Source organism: Panulirus ornatus, chromosome 1, assembly GCF_036320965.1.
Source record: "Panulirus ornatus isolate Po-2019 chromosome 1, ASM3632096v1, whole genome shotgun sequence".
NCBI lineage: Eukaryota > Metazoa > Arthropoda > Malacostraca > Decapoda > Palinuridae > Panulirus > Panulirus ornatus.
Window position 1 is genome coordinate 98411125 of NC_092224.1, and position 14758 is coordinate 98425882.

The window sequence follows — 14758 nt, forward strand, 5'->3', positions numbered from 1 at the left end:
CTAGTTAATGTCGGTATACGAATCGCAACACGATCGTTTAGACATATAGACTGCGTCTGTAGTTAGCATACATATGGGAACCATGGTTTGAGACAATATTGAATATGTAAAGGAACACCACCTAAAGAACGATTTGGAGATAGATGCAAAGATGGGTGTTTCTGAAGGTATACATATATATATAACAGTCCCGACCGGATTAAATGGATGTAAATCTTGAGCCTTGAAGGGAAAAGGAAAGATGGAGGGTGAATGTATTTCATGTGAAACAGAATAGCTAATGGTGTAAGGAAAGACGTTACCAGGTAGAGTTCTCAGTGAAAGGGCTGGCCAATGTGCTGAAACGGTATGAACACATGGGAAGGATGAGCGAAGACAGACTGACTGAGAGGATATGTGTGTCAGAAGTGGAGGGAACGAGGTGGGAAGGGGTAGAGCCAGAGGAGGGTGGAAGGAAGTATTGAGAGAAGCATTGGGGTATCGGGGCTTGAACATTCAATAGGGTAAGATACGTGCAAAGGATAGAATTGATTCGACCGTTGTGATATATGAGGGTGGGGGACTGACAACATGCTGTTGGTGGAGTGGGGACTGACAATATGCTGTTGGTGGAGTGAAGCAGTAAAAGGCTGACGAAGTAAAATGAATTTACCATGTAGTGGTATGTAGAGTGTGGCTGTTGACGGTCGGCTCTGGTTCCGATGGATCGGTTATAACGTCGTGAGATTGGGGCTTGACCTTCAGGCGGCTTAGATGCCTTTTCTACAATGATGTTGCGTGTTGTTTCTAGTGGAACCCGAGAAGAAGGAAAAGTACTTTAACACACACACACACACACACACACACACACACACACACACACACACACGTTATTAAGATGGTCTTGATCAGGGGTTTAAGTTGCCAATGCCATCTCATCTGTCAATAAAAAAAAGAAAGAACACTGTCCAGCGATCCCCACTTCCAACATATACAACCCTTACAAAATACATGAGCGTTGAAATTACCCAGTTAACACTAAACTACCGACCTCCCCCCCAACCCTACTCACTCTTAAACTCCACACCTTCAGACATACGCTCATGAGACGCCATACATATATAAAGAAACCTTCCAGACCTTCTTAAAGGGGAAGGTATCCATGTAGATGAGGTGCTACAGCTGAGAATATATATGGTATTCATGAGAGACAAGAGTCGCACTCCCCCACCCCATGGGAAATTAATCTTTGTGGTATAACGAATCAAACATTCCTCTCCAAACCTCTGCTCACGTCACATACACAGTACAGAACATCTTGTTTAACATTTGAATCACCGTGTATACTGTGTATATCTAGGCAATGAATACTTCAACATTAATCTGTTCAGGTCACAGTACGAGCGAGTATTGAGAGTAAATAATGACGCTCGTTACTACACTGAAACCATGACCACTGAACATAATATCCCACTATGTATGCAGATGGTTCCCTACGACAGAGTGCTAGTGCTAGTGCTAGTGCTAGTGTTACAAAACGTTCTGGTGCTAGTGCTAGTGCTAGTGATTGTGTTGCAAAACATTCTGGTACTAGTGCTAGTGCTAGTGTTACAAAACGTTCTGGTGCTAGTGCTAGTGCTAGTGTTGCAAAACATTCTGGTACTAGTGCTAGTGTTACAAAACGTTCTAGTGCTAGTGCTAGTGTTATAAAACGTTCTACCCTGGGGTACTTGAGAAGTATCATAACTTCGCCTATTGTAAATAGTTCTCTTGTTATTTATCTTGATACGTAATCCAATCATAGTTGCTCAACTGTTGTAAACCATCATGTTGATACTTTTCTCAGTATGTAACCTGTAATGTATTTCAGTTACTGAGGCACCTCCTTCCCCTAAGTCCCTAGACCATTTGTCCATTCTGAATCTTCTGTTCCCCCACTCTCCACAGGACGGGTGGGAGTGCACAATACGATAGTCGCTCTTGTGACAAAAACCAAAATCAAATCACTGTCTCCCGTCTACACTCGGGGACATCACCCATCCCTATAACAATACAAGCACCCATTCCTCATGTTCCACGACCCTTCAAGCCCACGACACAACTACCATAACGAAAACACCGAACACTTACTACTCATGCGTCCTGCTCTCTCTGCATATAGACGCTCACCACTGCATCCCTACACTTTAATACCTATGGTCCTGACTGGTGGACGTGGCCAGCTTCCTGAGCTCTGTGGGAGCCCCATGGAAATACATGGGACTCCTGGGGCCGGCAGAAAGCGAGCAAGTATATCTAGATCTATGGAAGACTGTGCCTCCAGACTTGAACCATGGTTACTCATGAAATGTCCCCTTTATGCATCTTTATGTATGCATGGCTCCATCACCCGTGCATGATAACTCCCCTCTCACCGGCAAGCTCCCTCACCATTCCCTTCCATCCTATCACTAGTCTCCCTCTTCCTCTCCCTCCCTACGCCTCACCCATACACACTTTGATGGTCATCCTTTCAACACCTTTCAGGTATATTTCCACTTCCTTTTTCTTTTTCTTTATACCACAACTTCATGTCATATCTGCATGTCGAACTCGGTCGAGATTTCTCAACCCTTAGCTCGAATCTTGGAAATTATATTTCTACAGCTTGTAGCTTCGTATCTCACTGGTGTTATGTGTATCTCATTGTAGCCTTGTGTCCTACTGGTATCATATATAACTAATTACAGTGCAGCCTTATATGTCACTGGTATTATGCGTATTTAATTACAGTCTCTTATCCCTCTGATATTATATTAATCTGAGTGTAGCCTCGTACCTCACTGGTACTACTTGTCTCTTGACTGTAGTCTCGTACCTCGCTGGTACTACATGTCTCTTGACTGTAACTTCACCTCACTGGTGCTACATGTCTCTTGACTGTAGTCTCGTACCTCGCTGGTACTACATGTCTCTTGACTGTAACTTCACCTCACTGGTGCTACATGTCTCTTGACTGTAGTCTCGTACCTCGCTGATACTACATGTCTCTTGACTGTAACTTCACCTCACTGGTACTACTTGTCTCTTGACTGTAGTCGCGTATCTCGCTGGTTCTACCTATATCTGCGTCTGTTTCACCTCCGTGCACCAGAATGGTCTGGACTACTTCTACCAACACATTGCACCTCAGTACCCCCTGACACGTTTTTTATCCTACCTTGAATAATTTCTCTTGGCGTCACCTTCCTGGAAATATTCATAACCTCTTCCCTCCCACGCCCTGCGGATCTGTACAGCCATCTACATTAAACAGACCCCTATGATATACGAATTCTTTAACCCCCACTGTCTTGTTCGGGGTCATCCCTCACTCTGTCTTCCCTTTCAGAAACAAACGAGTTGGTTCATAAGTATTTTCTTTTAGCCTCCTCCTCCTCCTCCTCCTCCTCCTCCTCTCCAGCCGCCGCTCATATAGTCTTATATGAGTTCTCTCATAATGTCCTGGAGTGAAACCTCATTGTCCCTCATTGATCAGGATGTCGTCCTCGCAAACCTCGCTACCAAAATCCTTTTCACACGTGTGTAACTCTATTCCCTTATGGGTATTAAACACCATTCCCCCCCTCCCCCTTCCCTTATGAATCTGTTATTCCTATACATTCTAAAAATGATAAAGTGAATCATATCTCTTATTTTTCTTATCTCACACCAGATATTTCTATCACAATGATTTCATTATCTTTCCACATATGACCAAGTTATTAGAAAGAAACTTTTCCTCGTCCTCCTTTCTCTCTCTCTCTCTCTCTCTCTCTCTCTCTCTCTCTCTCTCTCTCTCTCTCTCTCTCTCTCTCTCTCCTCTCTCTCTATATATATATATATATATATATATATATATATATATATATATATATATATATATATATATATACATCCTGTTATGTCAGATATTAATTTCCAAGTCATCCTGTTATATCAGATATTAATCATCATGTCTTCTTAGCATCTCAAATTTTAGTCTTCAAGTCTTCCTGGCATCTCAAATATTAATCACCTTGTCTTCCCGTCATCTCTAATATTGATCTCCTGGTATCCTAGGCAACTCACATATTAATCTCCTAGTATTCTTGGTGTCTCAAAATATTAATCTCCATGTCTTCCCGTCGTCTCAAATATCAATCACCATGTCTTCCCGGTCATCTCACGGATTACTCACCATGTCTTCCCGGTCACCTCACACACATGATTGCTCTTCATCATGTCGGATCCATCTCCTTCAACCATCCTGGGCCTCAGACGTCGGCAGACGGACGCTCCTCACCTCTGAACTTTTCCCTTAAACCGGCACCGTCTCTCTCTCTCTCTCTCTCTCTCTCTCTCTCTCTCTCTCTCTCTCTCTCTGGTGTTTGGACACACACGCACGCGCACACACACACACACACACACCACACACACACACACACACACACACACACGCACACACACACACACACACACGTTTCCAAAATTTTGTTTTAGTGCTGTTCCCTCGCCAGTCTCCAGGTACCCCTTGCACATCATGATGGCCTGATGATCCATCAAGGATTATCACCCATCTTCAGTTCTGCGTCTATCGCACCCTTTTGCTTCATCCTCCCTTCCTCACCTGTCGAGAAAGATGAAGTCGATCATTGTCTTTACCATCTGTCTACACTATCCAACAGTTTACCATCTATCTACACTATCCAACAGTGTATCTTACATCTACACTATTCATCAGTGTATCTTACATCTACACTATTCATCAGTGCATCTTACATCTACACTATCCAACATGTACACATTGACGACCTTGTAACTTAGAAACATGTTCGTTATGCGCATTCTGTGTTAGATGGAGATGCCCAGGGAACTTTCTCCCGTCATGTTTTCCTCCTACACTCACCTCTAGCCTTCCCAGCCTCTCCTTTTCATCAAGCCACAGACAGACCAGTCTACCCTGATCAAATATCCCACAATTCATTCTTCCCTTGCAGGACATTCTCAAATCCCTTTCCACTCACACTCTCAAAGGTGAACAAGTGTATGTCATATTTACAAGCGAGACGCCATGAATTTCTCCTTCTCATCCCACCAGCACTGACCGCACACTGAGGTCCGGGAGTTGATAATTTTTTTTTTTCAAAGTTTAGCTGCATCGTCATTTACCAGAGACACTGCTTCGATTATACAGTGAGATCAATGAACAGGTCACGAGGTAGTCTGAGCTTCAGTTCTTTGTGCTTCAGTTCAGTGCCTGATCACCGTCAACTTCAGAAGCAGCAGGAACATATATCAAAAGAGATACTTTTCTCTTTGCCTCTGTGTGTGTGTGTGTGTGTGTGTGTGTGTGTGTGTGTGTGTGTGTGTGTGTGTGCTGTGCGTGAAACGCTGCGCAGTCAACACTGCTCAATTCCAACAACTTGACCTAACCTACCTAACCTGACCTAAACCTGACCTAACATAACCTAATCAAACATAACCTGACCTAACCTAACCTGATTTAAACCTGATCTAACCTAACCTAACCTAACCTGACCTGACCTAGCCTAACCTAATACCTGACTTAACTTGACCTAACCTAATCTAACCTAACCTAACCTAACCTGACCTTAGGTGTGATTGAGTCACATCGATAGAGCAATGAATTCCACCATTGGTTGTATTCGGACGTGGTAACTGGAGTAAGGCACACAGCTGATTTTATCCGATTATTACAGTCCATTACATTACATTATATATGAACAGCCATATGTTATATACGTGAACATGATGTGGCGACAAGACGTGGATAGTAATTCTACAGGAACGCCTCAAACTGCAGTGTGGCTCACAGCTTTGGGTATTAATACCAGGAGCAATAAGGATATCGCCAGGGGCAATAAGGGACATAAACGTGTGATTGATATAGGTTTAAAGACTGGATAGAATTCTATTCATGGGTCTAGATCTTCTTCCATAGCACCAGTGTTTTCTCACATTGACATAAACGAATATCAAAGACTCCCGAGCCTCCACCATATACGAAGATATACACTCCCACATAGTGACATACACACACGGCCGTCTTCACGTAGAAAACCCATAGAAAATCACTCGTTGAGATCCATCCTTAGTCTTCACAGACACTATTATTCTGAGTATCTCTACACACACACACACACACACACACACACACACACACACACACACACACACACACACACACACACACACATCACACTATATACTCTTCCCCTTACGCGGAAACGACTCTCAACTCCTCTCTCCTCTCTCTCCTCTCTCTCTCTCTCTCCTCTTCTCTCTCTCTCCTCTCTCTCTCTCTCTCTCTCTCTCTCTCTCTCTCTCTCTCTCTCTCTCTCTCTCTCTTCTGGAGTGAAGCAGTAAAAGGCTGACGAAGTAAAATGAATTTACCATGTAGTGGTATGTAGAGTGTGGCTGTTGACGGTCGGCTCTGGTTCCGATGGATCGGTTATAACGTCGTGAGATTGGGGCTTGACCTTCAGGCGGCTTAGATGCCTTTTCTACAATGATGTTGCGTGTTGTTTCTAGTGGAACCCGAGAAGAAGGAAAAGTACTTTAACACACACACACACACACACACACACACACACACACACACACACACACGTTATTAAGATGGTCTTGATCAGGGGTTTAAGTTGCCAATGCCATCTCATCTGTCAATAAAAAAAAGAAAGAACACTGTCCAGCGATCCCCACTTCCAACATATACAACCCTTACAAAATACATGAGCGTTGAAATTACCCAGTTAACACTAAACTACCGACCTCCCCCCCAACCCTACTCACTCTTAAACTCCACACCTTCAGACATACGCTCATGAGACGCCATACATATATAAAGAAACCTTCCAGACCTTCTTAAAGGGGAAGGTATCCATGTAGATGAGGTGCTACAGCTGAGAATATATATGGTATTCATGAGAGACAAGAGTCGCACTCCCCCACCCCATGGGAAATTAATCTTTGTGGTATAACGAATCAAACATTCCTCTCCAAACCTCTGCTCACGTCACATACACAGTACAGAACATCTTGTTTAACATTTGAATCACCGTGTATACTGTGTATATCTAGGCAATGAATACTTCAACATTAATCTGTTCAGGTCACAGTACGAGCGAGTATTGAGAGTAAATAATGACGCTCGTTACTACACTGAAACCATGACCACTGAACATAATATCCCACTATGTATGCAGATGGTTCCCTACGACAGAGTGCTAGTGCTAGTGCTAGTGCTAGTGTTACAAAACGTTCTGGTGCTAGTGCTAGTGCTAGTGATTGTGTTGCAAAACATTCTGGTACTAGTGCTAGTGCTAGTGTTACAAAACGTTCTGGTGCTAGTGCTAGTGCTAGTGTTGCAAAACATTCTGGTACTAGTGCTAGTGTTACAAAACGTTCTAGTGCTAGTGCTAGTGTTATAAAACGTTCTACCCTGGGGTACTTGAGAAGTATCATAACTTCGCCTATTGTAAATAGTTCTCTTGTTATTTATCTTGATACGTAATCCAATCATAGTTGCTCAACTGTTGTAAACCATCATGTTGATACTTTTCTCAGTATGTAACCTGTAATGTATTTCAGTTACTGAGGCACCTCCTTCCCCTAAGTCCCTAGACCATTTGTCCATTCTGAATCTTCTGTTCCCCCACTCTCCACAGGACGGGTGGGAGTGCACAATACGATAGTCGCTCTTGTGACAAAAACCAAAATCAAATCACTGTCTCCCGTCTACACTCGGGGACATCACCCATCCCTATAACAATACAAGCACCCATTCCTCATGTTCCACGACCCTTCAAGCCCACGACACAACTACCATAACGAAAACACCGAACACTTACTACTCATGCGTCCTGCTCTCTCTGCATATAGACGCTCACCACTGCATCCCTACACTTTAATACCTATGGTCCTGACTGGTGGACGTGGCCAGCTTCCTGAGCTCTGTGGGAGCCCCATGGAAATACATGGGACTCCTGGGGCCGGCAGAAAGCGAGCAAGTATATCTAGATCTATGGAAGACTGTGCCTCCAGACTTGAACCATGGTTACTCATGAAATGTCCCCTTATGCATCTTTATGTATGCATGGCTCCATCACCCGTGCATGATAACTCCCCTCTCACCGGCAAGCTCCCTCACCATTCCCTTCCATCCTATCACTAGTCTCCCTCTTCCTCTCCCTCCCTACGCCTCACCCATACACACTTTGATGGTCATCCTTTCAACACCTTTCAGGTATATTTCCACTTCCTTTTTCTTTTTCTTTATACCACAACTTCATGTCATATCTGCATGTCGAACTCGGTCGAGATTTCTCAACCCTTAGCTCGAATCTTGGAAATTATATTTCTACAGCTTGTAGCTTCGTATCTCACTGGTGTTATGTGTATCTCATTGTAGCCTTGTGTCCTACTGGTATCATATATAACTAATTACAGTGCAGCCTTATATGTCACTGGTATTATGCGTATTTAATTACAGTCTCTTATCCCTCTGATATTATATTAATCTGAGTGTAGCCTCGTACCTCACTGGTACTACTTGTCTCTTGACTGTAGTCTCGCACCTCGCTGGTACTACATGTCTCTTGACTGTAACTTCACCTCACTGGTGCTACATGTCTCTTGACTGTAGTCTCGTACCTCGCTGGTACTACATGTCTCTTGACTGTAACTTCACCTCACTGGTGCTACATGTCTCTTGACTGTAGTCTCGTACCTCGCTGATACTACATGTCTCTTGACTGTAACTTCACCTCACTGGTACTACTTGTCTCTTGACTGTAGTCTCGTATCTCGCTGGTTCTACCTATATCTGCGTCTGTTTCACCTCCGTGCACCAGAATGGTCTGGACTACTTCTACCAACACATTGCACCTCAGTACCCCCAGACACGTTTTTATCCTACCTTGAATAATTTCTCTTGGCGTCACCTTCCTGGAAATATTCATAACCTCTTCCCTCCCACGCCCTGCGGATCTGTACAGCCATCTACATTAAACAGACCCCTATGATATACGAATTCTTTAACCCCCACTGTCTTGTTCGGGGTCATCCCTCACTCTGTCTTCCCTTTCAGAAACAAACGAGTTGGTTCATAAGTATTTTCTTTTAGCCTCCTCCTCCTCCTCCTCCTCCTCCTCCTCTCCAGCCGCCGCTCATATAGTCTTATATGAGTTCTCTCATAATGTCCTGGAGTGAAACCTCATTGTCCCTCATTGATCAGGATGTCGTCCTCGCAAACCTCGCTACCAAAATCCTTTTCACACGTGTGTAACTCTATTCCCTTATGGGTATTAAACACCATTCCCCCCCTCCCCCTTCCCTTATGAATCTGTTATTCCTATACATTCTAAAAATGATAAAGTGAATCATATCTCTTATTTTTCTTATCTCACACCAGATATTTCTATCACAATGATTTCATTATCTTTCCACATATGACCAAGTTATTAGAAAGAAACTTTTCCTAGTCCTCCTTTCTCTCTCTCTCTCTCTCTCTCTCTCTCTCTCTCTCTCTCTCTCTCTCTCTCTCTCTCTCTCTCTCTCTCTCTCTCTCTATATATATATATATATATATATATATATATATATATATATATATATATATATATATATACATCCTGTTATGTCAGATATTAATTTCCAAGTCATCCTGTTATATCAGATATTAATCATCATGTCTTCTTAGCATCTCAAATTTTAGTCTTCAAGTCTTCCTGGCATCTCAGATATTAATCACCTTGTCTTCCTGTCATCTCTAATATTGATCTCCTGGTATCCCAGGCAACTCACATATTAATCTCCTAGTATTCTTGGTGTCTCAAAATATCAATCTCCATGTCTTCCCGTCGTCTCAAATATCAATCACCATGTCTTCCCGGTCATCTCACGGATTACTCACCATGTCTTCCCGGTCACCTCACACACATGATTGCTCTTCATCATGTCGGATCCATCTCCTTCAACCATCCTGGGCCTCAGACGTCGGCAGACGGACGCTCCTCACCTCTGAACTTTTCCCTTAAACCGGCACCGTCTCTCTCTCTCTCTCTCTCTCTCTCTCTCTCTCTCTCTCTCTCTCTCTCTCCTGTGTGGACACACACGCACGCGCACACACACACACACACACACACACACACACACACACACACACACACACACGCACACACACACACACACACACACACGTTTCCAAAATCTTGTTTTAGTGCTGTTCCCTCGCCAGTCTCCAGGTACCCCTTGCACATCATGATGGCCTGATGATCCATCAAGGATTATCACCCATCTTCAGTTCTGCGTCTATCGCACCCTTTTAGCTTCATCCTCCCTTCCTCACCTGTCGAGAAAGATGAAGTCGATCATTGTCTTTACCATCTGTCTACACTATCCAACAGTTTACCATCTATCTACACTATCCAACAGTGTATCTTACATCTACACTATTCATCAGTGTATCTTACATCTACACTATTCATCAGTGCATCTTACATTTACACTATCCAACATGTACACATTGACGACCTTGTAACTTAGAAACATGTTCGTTATGCGCATTCTGTGTTAGATGGAGATGCCCAGGGAACTTTCTCCCGCCCATGTTTTCCTCCAACACTCACCTCTAGCCTTCCCAGCCTCTCCTTTTCATCAAGCCACAGACAGACCAGTCTACCCTGATCAAATATCCCACAATTCATTCTTCCCTTGCAGGCTCTGCAGGACATTCTCAAATCCCTTTCCACTCACACTCTCAAAGGTGAACAAGTGTATGTCATATTTACAAGCGAGACGCCATGAATTTCTCCTTCTCATCCCACCAGCACTGACCGCACACTGAGGTCCGGGAGTTGATATTTTTTTTTTTTCACAGTTTAGCTGCATCGTCATTTACCAGAGACACTGCTTCGATTATACAGTGAGATCAATGAACAGGTCACGAGGTAGTCTGAGCTTCAGTTCTTTGTGCTTCAGTTCAGTGCCTGATCACCGTCAACTTCAGAAGCAGCAGGAACATATATCAAAAGAGATAATTTTCTCTTTGCCTCTGTGTGTGTGTGTGTGTGTGTGTGTGTGTGTGTGTGTGTGTGTGTGTGTGTGTGTGCGTGCGTGCGTGAAACGCTGCTCAATTCCAACAACTTGACCTAACCTAACCTGACCTAAACCTGACCTAACCTAACCTAATCAAACATAACCTGACCTAACCTAACCTGATTTAAACCTGATCTAACCTAACCTAACCTAACCTGACCTGACCTAGCCTAACCTAATACCTGACCTAACTTGACCTAACCTAACCTAACCTAACCTAACCTGACCTTAGGTGTGATTGAGTCACATCGATAGAGCAATGAATTCCACCATTGGTTGTATTCGGACGTGGTAACTGGAGTAAGGCACACAGCTGATTTTATCTCGATTATTACAGTCCATTACATTACATTATATATGAACGCCATATGTTATATACGTGAACATGATGTGGCGACAAGACGTGGATAGTAATTCTACAGGAACGCCTCAAACTGCAGTGTGGCTCACAGCTTTGGGTATTAATACCAGGAGCAATAAGGATATCGCCAGGGGCAATAAGGGACATAAACGTGTGATTGATATAGGTTTAAAGACTGGATAGAATTCTATTCATGGGTCTAGATCTTCTTCCATAGCACCAGTGTTTTCTCACATTGACATAAACGAATATCAAAGACTCCCGAGCCTCCACCATATACGAAGATATACACTCCCACATAGTGACATACACACACGGCCGTCTTCACGTAGAAAACCCATAGAAAATCACTCGTTGAGATCCATCCTTAGTCTTCACAGACACGATTATTCTGAGTATCTCTTCACACACACACACACACACACACACACACACACACACACACACACACACACACACACACACACACACATACACACTATATACTCTTCCCCTTATGCGGAAACGACTCTCAACTCCTCTCTCTCTCTCTCTCTCTCTCTCTCTCTCTCTCTCTCTCTCTCTCTCTCTCTCTCTCTCTCTCTCTCTCTCTCTCTCTCTCTCTCTCTACTCCCCTCCCTCCTCTCTCCCTCCTCCTCCTCCGCTCTTTCGCACCACAGACACACGACTCCATCTACCTCAGGCTTCCCATTCCCTCGGCGTCGGGAAAATAAAACCCCAGACAAACACATATATTTCTCCCCACGAGGGTGTCCACCGTATTGGCTGGTCGCCGACTATGGCTGGCCGTAGCCACTATCCAGCCCGTGTGGCCCCCGTCTCTCTCTCTCTCCCGTCTCTCCTCTCCTTCACGCTCTGAACGGATCAAAATTATTTTGGCCAATCAGTTAATGGCCTCAAACTGAGGGAGGGAACCATACGAGTCAGCGGGGCAAGAAACTATTAGCGAGGCAAGACGTTCTCCTGTGGAAATGTCTTAGTAACACTCTCTCTCTCTCTCTCTCTCTCTCTCTCTCTCTCTCTCTCTCTCTCTCTCTCTCTCTCTCTCTCTCTCTCTCTCTCTCTCTCTCTCTCCTTTCAGGAATCTTTATCATACATTCCTCAATACCCACGACGTGACAAAAGCAATAGATATCATATTTCTGGACTTCCCCCAAAAGCACTTTACAAAGGCCCCCCAACATTAGATTAATGCATGAAGTCTGGGACTTGGGGAATATTGGTCTCATGCGAGCCTGGACAGAAGCCTGGTGACGGGATAGGAAGCAGAGAGTCTTAATGAGTTGGGGGAATCATCACCTGTGGTCACCCGTTACTACTGGAGTCCCCCAGGGATCTGTACTGGGGCCTAGACTTTTCATCATCTATATCAACGATGTTGACGTAGGGCTGAGTAACGTAATGTCCAGATCTGCAGAAGACACAAGGATCGTTAATGGCATGTCAACTGAAGAAGATAGGCGAAGGTTCTCTGTCCCCAAGAACTTCAAATTCTCCCAACGTTGTACTGAAAGCTGCCGAGAAAGTACAAATAGTTTGTTAGGATTTATGAACAGAAACTTTACGTACAAGAGCAAGGATGTGATATTGTCACCATACCTAAGTCTAAATAGATCCCACCTCGAATGTGCAGTGCAGTTTTTAGTCCCCCTTCCCCCTTCATAAGCATGGATATTCTTAAATTGGAAGCAGTGCAGCGAAGGCCAACTACAAGTTGATACGTCTCTGAGGCAAATTGATAGAATATTTTAGTATACCTGCAAGATCCAGTAGACCCGATATTGAAAATTACTCTGCTTTAGATCCGCATTACCGACGAGAGGAAAATGGACTAAAACTTAGAGGTCACCGAGTTAATCTGGAACGCACGAAAATTTTCTTTACCGACAACATTATTCACGCGTGTAATAAACTCTGAGAATATGATTTTCAGAGCAAAATTAGGCGTGATAATCACTCATGGTATATTATGCTACCTTTCCAACCACTAATATCTCCCTGGCCATGCTGCGGTAACATGCCAACATTGATTAATCCATGTCACCTGCCTTGAGAGAACAAGAAATGATAATTGTATTATTCTTCAACACATGGAATTATATAGACATGGTAACTCGAGAGGCTGCAGCTCAGGTTTATACTTATTCCTGTCTATATAAGAAGACAGGAAGGGATACATGTCGCTGGTGATAGGATGCAAATTTCCTTCAAGCATATTCATCCTGCAAGGTATTTTTTTCTACCTGTTTTATTTTCGTGCGACGTGTTATCGGGGGGGAGTGGAGGGTGGGAAGAGAGCCTTTACTTTGCTGTTCTTTTCTTCTGCAGCTTTTAAAGGGACATTATTATTTTAGTAGCATATGGTCAGGCTACCTTGCTTAAACCTTAGGTCCGTGTGGTCTGTGTACCTGTGTAACACTCACTCTCTCTCTCTCTCTCTCTCTCTCTCTCTCTCTCTCTCTCTCTCGAGAGAGAGAGAGAGAGAGAGAGAGAGAGAGAGAGAGAACGTGTGAGGTTCAAGCGGCGCTCGGAGATAAAGAGACCGGAGGAGATAGGAGGAAGCAGCGGAGCGAGATAAAATATCTGGGATCATCAAATTTGAATTGTATCTCCCGAGCGCATTTCAAACTCGGGAGGAGATAATTCACTTTTGATAATGGCCTTACAAATCCCACTGATTTTATTCATCTGGTAAAAGCTTTGTCCACGGCGGTGGGGCTACAAAAGATTTAGCGAACCTGTCAATTACGGTGTTCAGTTTTTCTGTCTCCCTTTTTTTTTGGGGGGGTGGGTATGTGTGTGCTGGGGTGCACGGGGTCTGTGTGTGTGTGTGTGTGTGTGTGCAAGGACAGGGTGGAAAAGTTGAACTACACTAAAAAACAAAAAAAAAGGGGGGGGGGGGTGGTGAGTGTGTGTGTGTGTGTGTGTGTGTGTTGGGGTGGGGTAAGGGGGGGAGGAGCAGAGCTTTCGGTGGAAAGTCATTTGTTTCTCCACGTGAATGTTATCCTTTTCCAATCCCGAACCCTGAAATGAAATCGGTTCGCGTTGTTGCTCCTTTTTATTGATGTTATAAATGCGACTCTCTCTCTCTCTCTCTCTCTCTCTCTCTCTCTCTCTCTCTCTCTCTCTCTCTCTCTCTCTCTCTCTCTCTCTCTCTCTCTCTCTCTATGTATATATATATATATATATATATATATATATATATATATATATATATATATATATATATATATATATATATATATATATATATAAATAAATATAAATAAATATAATATATATATATATATATATATATAT